The sequence below is a fragment of the Ochotona curzoniae genome, unplaced genomic scaffold (assembly GCF_017591425.1).
Source record: "Ochotona curzoniae isolate NIBS_2020 unplaced genomic scaffold, NIBS_Ocur_1.0 contig_2688, whole genome shotgun sequence".
Lineage (NCBI taxonomy): Eukaryota > Metazoa > Chordata > Mammalia > Lagomorpha > Ochotonidae > Ochotona > Ochotona curzoniae.
In genome coordinates, this window is record NW_024465553.1 from 27117546 (window position 1) to 27128533 (window position 10988).

Below are 10988 nucleotides of genomic sequence, written 5' to 3' on the forward strand. Positions count from 1 at the left end.
AAGAGGCTAGGAAATTCATTTTTAAGGTCTCTTAGGAAAAACTTTTTTTTTAATTTCACCTTGTAATTTTACTGTATAAAAGATATGCTGACTTCAGCAGGACACACACTAAAATTGGAATGACAAAATCTACCGGGGCAGCACTGTGCGCCACCAGGGACACCTGCTCCCCGTTATCAGATCGCCCCGAGCAGAATCCCATCTCTGCTTCCCACTTTGTACACCTTGAGTTCCTATTACCACATGGGAAACCTAGATGAAGGTCCTGGCTCCAGTTCCAGCCACAGCTGCTGCAGGCATCGCAGGAGTAAACCAACAAATTGAATAACTAGCCCTCCCACTGCTGCTGCCTCTACCTTTCAAATAAAAATAAGTTGAGGGCCCGGCGCGGTGGCACAGTGGTTAAGGTCCTCACCTTGCACGCCCGGGATCCCATATGGGCGCTGGTTCTATCCCGGCAGCCCCGCTTCCCATCCAGCTCCCTGTTTGTGGCCTGGGAAAGCAGTCCAGGACGGCTCAAAGCCTTGGGACCATGTACCCACTTGGGAGATGCAGAAGAAGCTCCTGGCTCTTGACTCCGGACTGGCTCAATTCTGGCCACTGCAGCCACTTGGGGAGTGAACCAGCGAATGGAAGATCTCTCTCCTTCTCTCTATAAAATCTGACTTTCCAATAAAAATAAATAAATCTTTAAAAAAAACAGCAAAAAACAAACAAACAAACAAAACCTTAAAGAGCTCAGCAATCCAGTACAGGATCACTGTGGATGTTATCTAGGCATTGAAGCACTTCCTTACACTATCAGGAAGACACAGACAAGTTACGGCTCAACCGCTGAAACAACTGAAAAAAGATACCACAGGTAGCAAGGGCCTCTCCAGTCAAAACATACTCAGTAAAAACAATATCCTACTGCTTTACACAAAGTGATGACACTGCCGTGCATTTAACATTTGAAGCAGGATGGAATACTCAAAAGATAATTTTCTAATAATGTTCAGAAAAAAAGAATATGCAGCAGCCACATGTATGTTTTACCATTCATACTTTTTATTTCTCTACTTTGAAAACAGGTGAGCTAGCTGTCTCTCTGATGTAACACTAAATTTGATGCAATTTTCTTTCACAGCAAAAGTGCTAAGAATCTAAAACATCCAAAGTCGGTAATCAATTATGGTTTTACACTTTGAAACAGTGTAAGAGTTGTTGAATAATATATTCTTTAGCTTAAAAAAAAATTAAGCAACCCATAATATGACCCAGAAAAACGCTGATGTACAGTATCGTCACCCATGCAGTCATGTCACAGATGAAACCTGGACCATACGTGACCTATGCCTGCCCAATCTGCTGTAATTTGGCTCACACTCAGTAGTTTTCTCTGTCACATGTTCAGAGGATAAGCAGACATCATAATGCATCACAGAACAGTATCTAACATTCATATTGAAAGCCTATTTTTAAAGGATGATATACGCCCCTATGTTTTAAGCAATTTATTTTCAATTAACACTGAAATTTCCATTTATAGTATAAGCTCCGTTGTAAGTCCAATCAGGTAGCATAACTTGAAGAATATCTTCTTAACCTCACTAGTAACTGCATTTGAATAAAGAACCAATGAAATAATTTATGACAGCAGGCTACAAAACAGTTAATACAAATAAAACAGGTCATAAAACAAAAAACTATGTTTAGCTTCCTGAGCTAACTATAGTATATGCATGTCTTTACATGTTTAAAAAATATTTTTGTGTTTGAGAGGCAGACACAGAGAAAGCTCTCAACTGCTGGTTTACTCTCAAATGCCCCAAGAGTCTAGAGGGGAGCTGGGAAACAAGGCCTGGACCAGGAACACAGCCCGGGTCCCCCAAGCGGGCGGCGGCAGCTCCACCATGTGTACCACCACCAAGCCTGCGGCAACAACCAACAGGAGCAAGAGCTGGGAGGAGAGACAGCGCAGAGACCGCAACGTGTGCCAGGCGAAATGCACTCCTTTCATGACTTTTGTGTGTGTTGAAAATTGTAGTAGGCTTGGGTGAAAAGTTCTAAAAGGAGCCGACATGGTAAGGTACTTTTCCAAGTTAGTACATACTGCTATCTCAGGATCCAGCTCAGTCATAAATGTCCCTTTCTGGGCACAATGGATCAAGAGTCACATCTTTCATATACAAAGATTTAAACATACTGCAACTATCATTTGATATTCAGTGGTAGCAATAAAACTGCCATGACCCGGATATAGAATTATTTTGTAAAATTAAGGATATGGATTTGGCTTCTGTTATTAGGCTTAAACTGAGCAAATTATCCCCATCTCTACTTCAACTAGTAAGACAGAGATTACAACCTCAAAGGTACTGCTAAGATTTAACTCCAACTCAAAATTTCTTACAATAGTCTCTACAGAGGTCAGCATTGGGCACTCAGCAGGGAAAGCCACAGCCTGTGATGTCATCACCCCACAGAGGAGCCCGTACAAGCCCCAGCTTGCTCCACTTCCAGCTCCCTGTTAACGCAAGGAGGACGGTCCCAGTGCTTGGGCCCCAGCACCCACATGGGAGCGCTGAAAGAAGTGCCCGAGTTTAGCCCAGCCCAGCCCTGGTTGTTGCAGCCATTTGGGGCATGAACTAGCAAACAGAAGATCTCCCTCCCCTCCTCTCTTTGTAACTCCACCTTTCAAATAAAGAACTGATTCATGATTCTGGTCTCATCAACATCACATTCAAATAAAGAGACCTAAACAGCCACTGACCATATGAAATTATTCATGAAAAAAATATAAAAGAAACTGTACTGCATTTTCCCAAACTACAGATAGTTTAACTTTTTGATAAACTTTAAAGTTTTTATGTATTTATTTATTTAAAAGAAAAAGTGACAGAGATCTTCCAGCCAAATTCGAGATCTGGTTCACTCTCTAAATGGTGGCAAAAGACCAAAGCCAGAAGCTGGGAACTCCATCCTGCAAAGCAAACTAACCTGGAAATATGATGATTATTAATTTCTTATTAGCCCACAAAGCTACAATGTAGAAAACTGGACTATTAGGTCCACAGCCAGCCAGAATTCCACACCAACTACACCGCCACACTTCAGATTTCTATCACCTCCATAGTTACTCAGCTTCAGCCACAGTCAGAAATGTTCACTACCACAAAGCTCAGAACTACTGCAACAATCACCTCTAGCAGTAATTACTCCCGCTTAAGTACACTTTGCTTAATACTTTCTAAACATTTAAATGTCTGTTCACCCATAAGCACCCTGCTAGGCTTACCCACATTGTAACAAAAAGTTATTGTTATTCTTCCCTTCAGAATTAATCAAATATAATTACAATTATGCAACACATACCTAGAAGAAATCTACATGATTAATGCCATATGAACACCATGCAGCTGTTGCTAGAGAAGTACAGAGAAGGGAGAGATGGAATACGCGATGGTCATCTGGGAAGACTTTAAAAACACTAGAAAATGAGTGCTGATAAATGAAAAAACAAAAGCCCGAGGAAAGAATTAGTCTGCAAATTAGAATAAGCAAAGATCCCTGGAGAGAAAATCAAAGGGTATTTTTTAGAGATACAAACACATCAGTTTGATAAAATCAGTCCTGAAGGACAATTATGCATGTCCGGACAAAGCAGGACTTGAAGCATTATTCTAGGGCTCCAAGGGAGTCAGTAAAGCACAGAGGACGGAGATTTCTGTGAGGATTTACAGAATGGGAGAGGACAACGCAGTGCGAGATGCTAGTGGGGACCACAGCTGGACACAGCGTTGTAACAAGTACTGGTTTGGGGATGAGTTAGCAAAGACTAAACCATTGCAAGACAACTTTTCAAGCTTAAAGTAAAACAGAAAGAACTGGTCTCATCAAGACAACTTTTTTTTTTCTAACCATGAAATGTCACTCCAAAACACCAACCTTCATCCTTCCTTCCTCACCAACCTAGTCTGAACATTCACCTTTGCTTTTATTACTGCTGTCTTCACATAAACTACAGTCATCTGTTCGCATCCAATTGTTACTTCCAAATACATCCATTCTGTGTTCTTTTCTTCTTAAAAGATTTATTTATTTTAAAGGTAAAGTTACAGAGATAGAAAGGGAAAGATCTTTCATCTAACAGTTCACTCCTCAGGGCAGGAGCTAGGCCGATCCAAAACAAGGAGCCAGGAACTTCTTCTAGGTTTCTATGTGCATACAGGGCCCCACGCACTTGGCCCATCTTGCGCTTCTTTCCCAGGTGCACTGGCAGGGAGCCGGATGGGAAGTGAAGCAGTCAGGACTCAACCTGGCACCATACGGGGTGCCACTGCCACACACAGTGGCTTTGTCCACTATACCACAGCCCCTGCTCCCAAGCCCACTAATTCTTATCCAAGTTAACACAGCCAAAATTACACTTTGTCTACTCACACAACTCGCATGCATACTCTACACAGCCACAGTCTTAACAATCCGTTCTAAATTCCCCACTCAATTTCTTCTACTTTGGCTTCCTAGTTACCTGCTGACACTACTCAAAAACCAAACAACCTCCCATACACAGCAAGCCTCTTCCCCAAAATACTTCAAGATTTTCTATCCAGAGTTTAAGCTGCCACAATTTATCTGGCACTTTCTTCACAGTAGAAAGCACTGACCAACTTACATAATCAGTGCACTGAATCTTCAAAGAAAACCTTAGTCAGAAAGGTAAATCCATTTGGTAGATGAGGAAACTGAATCGTGGAGAAAATGAAATGAAGCAGCATCCCATAAGGAAGCGGAAGAGCAGCGACACAAGCACCTTGACTCACAGGGACTCTGCTCCTTCTGCTTGTTTTCAAACATTTATGTGTTGATTTGAAAGACTGACACAGACACAGATATTCCATCCACTGGCTCATTCCCTAGATGGCCACAAGGACCTACACCTGGGCAGGCCGAAGACAGGAGTCAAGAGCTTCTTCTAGGTCTCTGGAGTGCTTTTCAGAGGCCCAAGAACTCGGCCAACCTGCGCTGCCTTGCCCAGGCCATCAGCCGGTAACTGGGAAGGAAGTAGAGTAGGCTGAACAAGACTCCAAAATGAGATGCAACAGTTTGAGCTGTTATACCACAAGGCTGCTCAAGGACTGCTCTGACCACGGTCTCCACGAAGCTGTCAGCATGACTGTGCTCACTATGTTTACTCAGCAACATTTCTCCAAGTTTTTCATTAAGGGTATTAAGCATTGGAAAATTTAAATTAATTCCATTATTCTAATTGAGCAATGGTAACTCGATCAAATTTCTAGCTCTATTAACTTCTGAAATTTTGAAAATGAGAAATTGATTTAATTTCTGAAATATTTTCTGGATGTTTTAGAAGGGATTCTTACACTATAAAACTTAACTGCATAATTAGAAGTATTAACATTCAGCTATTTCATTCTTGGTTCTCATCTGCTACAGACCCTGGGAGGCAGTGGTGGCTCATGGGCTGGAATTCTGCCCCCACAGGGAAGGCCTGCACTGAATTCCTGGCTCCTGCTGTGGGTATTTGGGGGATGACCCCGAGCATGGGAAGCTCTCTCTCAAATTAAAAATACATAAATAATAACTGCCTGATGGTTTTTCAAAAAGAGGTCTGCAGATGAAGTTCTTTATGTAAAATGGTGACACACTCGCCCAGAGCCTAGGTGCATCGTCTCATATACTTTCATTTTTACATTCCTTAAAATGCCTAATAAAGTCATTACATAAACTGTGCTGCTCACACGGATGAGGAAAGTCCCTGTGTGTGCAGTACTGACAGCATTCTTTTTTAAATAGCTTCAATTACATGACTCTCTTGATGAGCTATCCAAAGCTATGAGGGGTCAGCTGCATTTCCTTACTTGTAGAAATGGAGATAAGATCACATATTTTTAGAGGACTGAAGCAAAACATTTAAAAGCCAGACACAAATAAATGGCCAATAGATATGGCATTTATTATTTACTTTCTTTTGGATCTAAAGGTAGTTCAGTCTCATGAGATTTAAGTTTGAATCATATCACAAAAATTGATTTTTAATACAGATTCTAAATATGAATACTACATAAATTAGGTCAATGGATTCCAAACAACCTAAGAACTCTAAAATTCAAGTCCCCTCCTTTGCTACATTTATTCCAGCCTGGACACAGTGTTGTACCTGCAACGGCAGGCATCTCACATGGACACCGGTTCAAGCCCCAGCTGCTCCACTTCTGATCTAACTTCCTGCTAATGTGCCTGGGAAAGTAACAGCAGGCCCAAAGCCTTGGGCCTCTGAGCCCAGTGGGAGCCCAGTGGGAGCCCAGTGGGAGCCCAGTGGGAGCCTGATGGAGCCCCTGCAGCGTCTGCCCACGCGGCTCCGCTGTTACAGCTGAAGGGTGAAGCAGCAGAGGGAAGTTGGATCTGGACCTCTCCCTCGCTCTCATTCCCTCTCTAGAACTTTGCCCTTAAATAAATCTTTTTTTTTTTAAGATTTATTTATTTTTATTACAAAGTCAGATATACGGAGAGGAGGAAAGATAGAGAGGAAGATGTTCCTTTCGATGATTTACTCCCCAAGTGTTCCGCAACGGCCGGTGCTGTACCGATCCAAGTTGAGAGCCAGGAACTTCTTCCAGGTCTCCCACGTGGGTGCAGGGTCCCAAGGCCTCCCTCGACTGCTTTCCCAGGCCACAAGCAGGGAGCTGGATGGGAAGCGGAGCCACCGGGATTAGAACCAGCGTCCATATGGGATCCCGGCGCGTTCAAGGGGAGGACTTTAGCTGCTAGGCCATGCCGCCGGGCCCTTAAATAAATCTTAAAAACAAAAAAAATCCTGACAATACCTACGATACTATAAGCCAGTATAAGTACTCTACTGATATAACTTATTATAACTCTATTTCTTGAAAAACTACAAAGTCTCACAATCTAGATAGTTATGCAAGTAATCACCTATCTCAATCACCTCCTCGCTCTAACTCCTACCAGCCTCAGCAAGTGGAAAAGGAGATAAAAAGTTTATTTAGGCAGTATCTAGCTGCAGCAGCAAAAAAAGATCAAAATCATCAAGGAATATTTGAGGATTGAGGGGACTGATTATCTGTGTAATGCAGCACCCATTAGGATGAAGGAAGAATACAGATAACCAAGCTCATGACTGCAGCCTAAGTTAACGCCAGCTTCCTTCCTACAAACACTATAGATCAGAAAACTGACCTATTCTGCTTCCGAGCACAATAACAAGCAGAGCAGCCATATTCAATCTTGTGTTGTTGGTACAAGAAGCAGCACATACTGTAACATAAAAGGTAGAAAATAAAGCAGCACTTGCACATTGCCCCCTCCCTAGCAGAAGGGCCATGTATATTTCACGGGGCACACCTTGCTTCTATCACCTTTGCTACACAGCTTCCCCCTCCTGATTTTCTTAGAAAGTATACAAGATTTACCACTCTGAGTCAGGTGCCCAGGCAAAAGTAGAAAATCATTTGAGAGGTTCATCAAAATATCACCTTACCATTATTCCTACATGAGCACAGACTCGCACCTTCAAAAATGAATCCCCTGCGTGAGCACTTCAGAGCTAACAGCTCCCTGTGGACATATGTCAGTCTTTAATAACTACACTCAACCCAGTCCAACATCCCTTCAGCCATTATAAACAGTGCAGGTGTAATCTGAACCAGTGTGGCTATCTAGGAACTGCTCAGCAATATTTACCATCAAACAAAAGAATGCTGCTCTGGATTGACTTTTACAAATGAGGCACTAGGCACCAATTGTTCTGAAGGCTAATCAAGATAAAATAATGAAGACCCGCACTGAATGGACAGGAAAATCTTGGCCGTGTGCGCTTTACCTCAAGCTGCCAAGGGTCACGGGCCTCTTCTAGCCTGCAGCCTGAACCAAGGCCTGTCCCCACAGGACTGCCAGACTCCTGCCTCCCGTGAGGCACTCTAGTCTTCCCCACCGCAGCAGGAAAATCACCAAACTAAAGACAAAGCAACTTTAGACTGCTCGGTCCTCTGTGCCTAGCACACATCGGGGCACTTAGCTGCTAAAGGTATGTTAAACAGGCACAAAATGCTGACAACCAAAAAAACAAATAAATTAATACATATATAAGAGCTCATGTTATAGAAGAATCTAGCTCTCTGGCACGGCTGATTTGAAAGTTCAGACTCTGAAAGCCAAATGGACTTGTCCAGGGACAGAGCCTCTGGAGCACGGCCATGACTAAACAGTTCTCGGCCAGGGCTGTGTGTCCCCTTCAACTGCTCAGGCTGCCGAGTCATCACTCCAGCCCCTTCCCACCACAAAGTACAAAGACACAAAACTGCGTGGAAAAGGCAAAAAAGGATTGAAACCACACACACAGCCACTTCATGACTGCCACTCAACCCTATGATTTCTCACACACGGTGGAGTAGCTGCCTTCAAACATTATCAATCTTAATATATCTCTTACAGTGACTTCATGAGGTCACAGTTTTGGTATCAAATTAAAACATCTTAAGTATGCATTGCCCTGGCACCTCACTGTAGCTGCAATAACATGGCACTGCTATTATTAACTTCCACATTAAGAACCATCATCCCAGGTTGCTCCACCAGTTACATGTATGTCACACCTAACACAGTTACACGACGGGGACAAAAATGCTACTTTTTCATTCGAATTATATACCCACAAAGAAAACATTACATCAATTATGGTCACTACAGTCTGAAATTCCTGCAAAGCCATTGACAAAAACACAATCTTTGAAAAAAAAAAAGATGAGAGTATGGAAGCGCAGTGTTTCAGCTGAAGGAAATTATGCTGCACAGCCTGCTAGCAACGGAGCGAAGCCGAGAGGGCCGGATCCGGGGATGGCCTCGCATCCCCCGGTTAACAAGCCGAATCCCAGCACCACCAGCCCGAGCCCTGGCTGCTCCGCTCCCAATCTAGTTTCCTGCCAAGGCAGGCACGGACGGCCTGGGTTCCTGGGTCTCTTCTCCCCAAGTGACACCTCTACGGAGCTGCTGGCTCCCAGCTCTGGCCTGGCCCAGCCATTGGGGAGTGAACCAGCTGACAAAAACATCTCCCTCCATCACTCAGCCTTTCGACAAATCAATCTCGAAAGAAACGAATTACGTGATTCTTCCAAGTGCTTTGCAACTAAAAATCCCAGCGTTCGAGTTTGGGAAGACTATCTTTTTTTTTTTCCCCCCCTAAGAATGTTTTTGAAGTTCAGACTTCCTTCAATAATTTCCAACCCATTTCTTCTGCCAAACGTATACTCCTCTTCCCATACTCTTCCAATCACTCCTTACAACCTATGCGCTCATTTTGCCAATGAGCGGGAAATCAAGCTTGGTGGAGGGGCGGGTGGGGGCGGCACTCGGATGCCTGGGCTTGGCTAACTCGGGTTTGACCTTCGCGGTGCTTGAGAAGACAAACGAAAAAAAACAAAAAAAAACAAAAAAAAAACCTCAGGTGAAGAAATTTCCAAAACGTATCTAAAACTGCGGTGGGCTCTCCACAGGCTGCAAGTTTTTAAAAAACATCTACCAGCAGAAGAGACCCACCAGCACATCTCCACCGGTCCCTAACGCCAGGAACTTTCACCCACATTTCACACGGTTAAAAAGACAGGGAAACCGAGGGTTTGGGGGTGTTACTTCACGACGCCTTCATCAATGAATGGACCGGTTCGCCTTCAGCCCGCGCCCCCACCCACCCCTCCGGTTCAACCAGCTCCTTCTCCAGAATGCGGCGTGTCCGGCCGGGTGCAGCCCAGCTCCGAGGAGGCTTCCCCGCCTGCCTGCCTGCCTGCCTGCCTGCCGGGAGGGCAACAGGGGCGGCCCCGGGGGCAGCCGCCAAGCCCCCCTCCCGGCCGGCTCCGGTGGGGAGAAAAGTTCCCAGCGGCCGCTCCCTCGGGCCAGGCCGGCCCACGACCCGCCCAGCGCGGCCCGAGGGTCGCGCCCCCGCCGGGCGTTAACCCGCTGCGGGCCGCGGCTGGGCGAGGAGGAGGAGGAGGAGGAGGAGGAGGAGGAGGAGGAGGCGGCCGGGCAGGGGGGTGGAGTTGTCGCGTCTCCTCCCGGGAGCGCCCGGGCAGACGCCCGGCTTGTTTACAGGCCCCAAGGCCTGCCCGCCCGCGCAGGCCCCGCGCCACCCGCCGCCCTCCCGCCCTCGGCCCCGAGCGCCGCGCTTACCCGGAGCAGCCGCGGGCGGGCAGGTCCCTCGGTCGGCCGAGGCGGCGGCGGCGGGCAGGGGGCGACGAGGGGGTCCCCGCGGCGGCGGGCGGGCGGGCGGCCGACCAGGGCAGGAGCCGGGCTGCGTCCGGGCCCCCGGCTCTCGGCGCCCTCGCGGCTCAGATCATCCGGGCGTTGGAGCGGGAGGCAGAGAGCGGGTCCCGAAGGAGGAGGAGGAAGAGCCGAGGCCTCATCGCCTTCGCGCCCTCACCTGCCTGGCGTCCCCCCTCCCCCCCGCCCCGACCACCCGTTCTCCCTGCCCGTCCCCCCCACAATCCCCCGGAGCTGCGAGCGCCGCCGGAACCCCCCGAAGCCGCGGGGCCGGGCCGGGCGCCGACACCACTGCTCGCCAGCTCCCGCGCGCGCGCGCGCCCGTCCCCAGCGCCGCCGCCGCCGCCTCTAGCGCGGCCCCGCGCACGCGCGCGCTCGACGGCCGCCCTGCCCCGCCCCCCCCCGCCGCTGCCTCCCAGGCCGGCCCCGCCCCACCGCGCCCCGCCCCGCCCCGTCGGGCCCCGCGGCCCCCGCAGCTGCGGCGCGCCGGCCCGTCCGGCTGCTAGGGACCCGGATGTCGGGAGGGCCGGCACTGCGGCGGCAGCGAGTGGGAGCGCGGTGACGTCACCGCCGCGCGCTGCGTCCTGCCGGCGGCGCCGAGGCTGAGGAGGGCGGGGGAAGCTGTGGGCTTCGCGAAGCCGGGGCGGAGGCCGCGAGGCCGCGGAGTGGATAGATCTCCGGGGCCGGGAGGGCTGCCGGGGCAGAGAGGG

At 47.8% G+C, this 10988-nt stretch overlaps 1 protein-coding gene across 2 annotated transcripts in view; it reads right to left on the bottom strand.

Annotated features, from left to right (window-relative positions):
- Positions 1-10327, bottom strand: part of PPM1A (protein phosphatase, Mg2+/Mn2+ dependent 1A) — a 32486-nt gene extending 22159 nt beyond the window's left edge. Inside the window, exon 1 of one of the 2 annotated variants that reach the window (XM_040975488.1) lies at positions 10189-10327. The gene's annotated coding sequence lies outside the window, so the exon portion shown is untranslated. The remainder of the gene's footprint in view (positions 1-10188) is intronic. The other variant, XM_040975489.1, reaches the window with a different exon arrangement.
- Between the last annotated feature and the right edge of the window lie 661 nt (positions 10328-10988).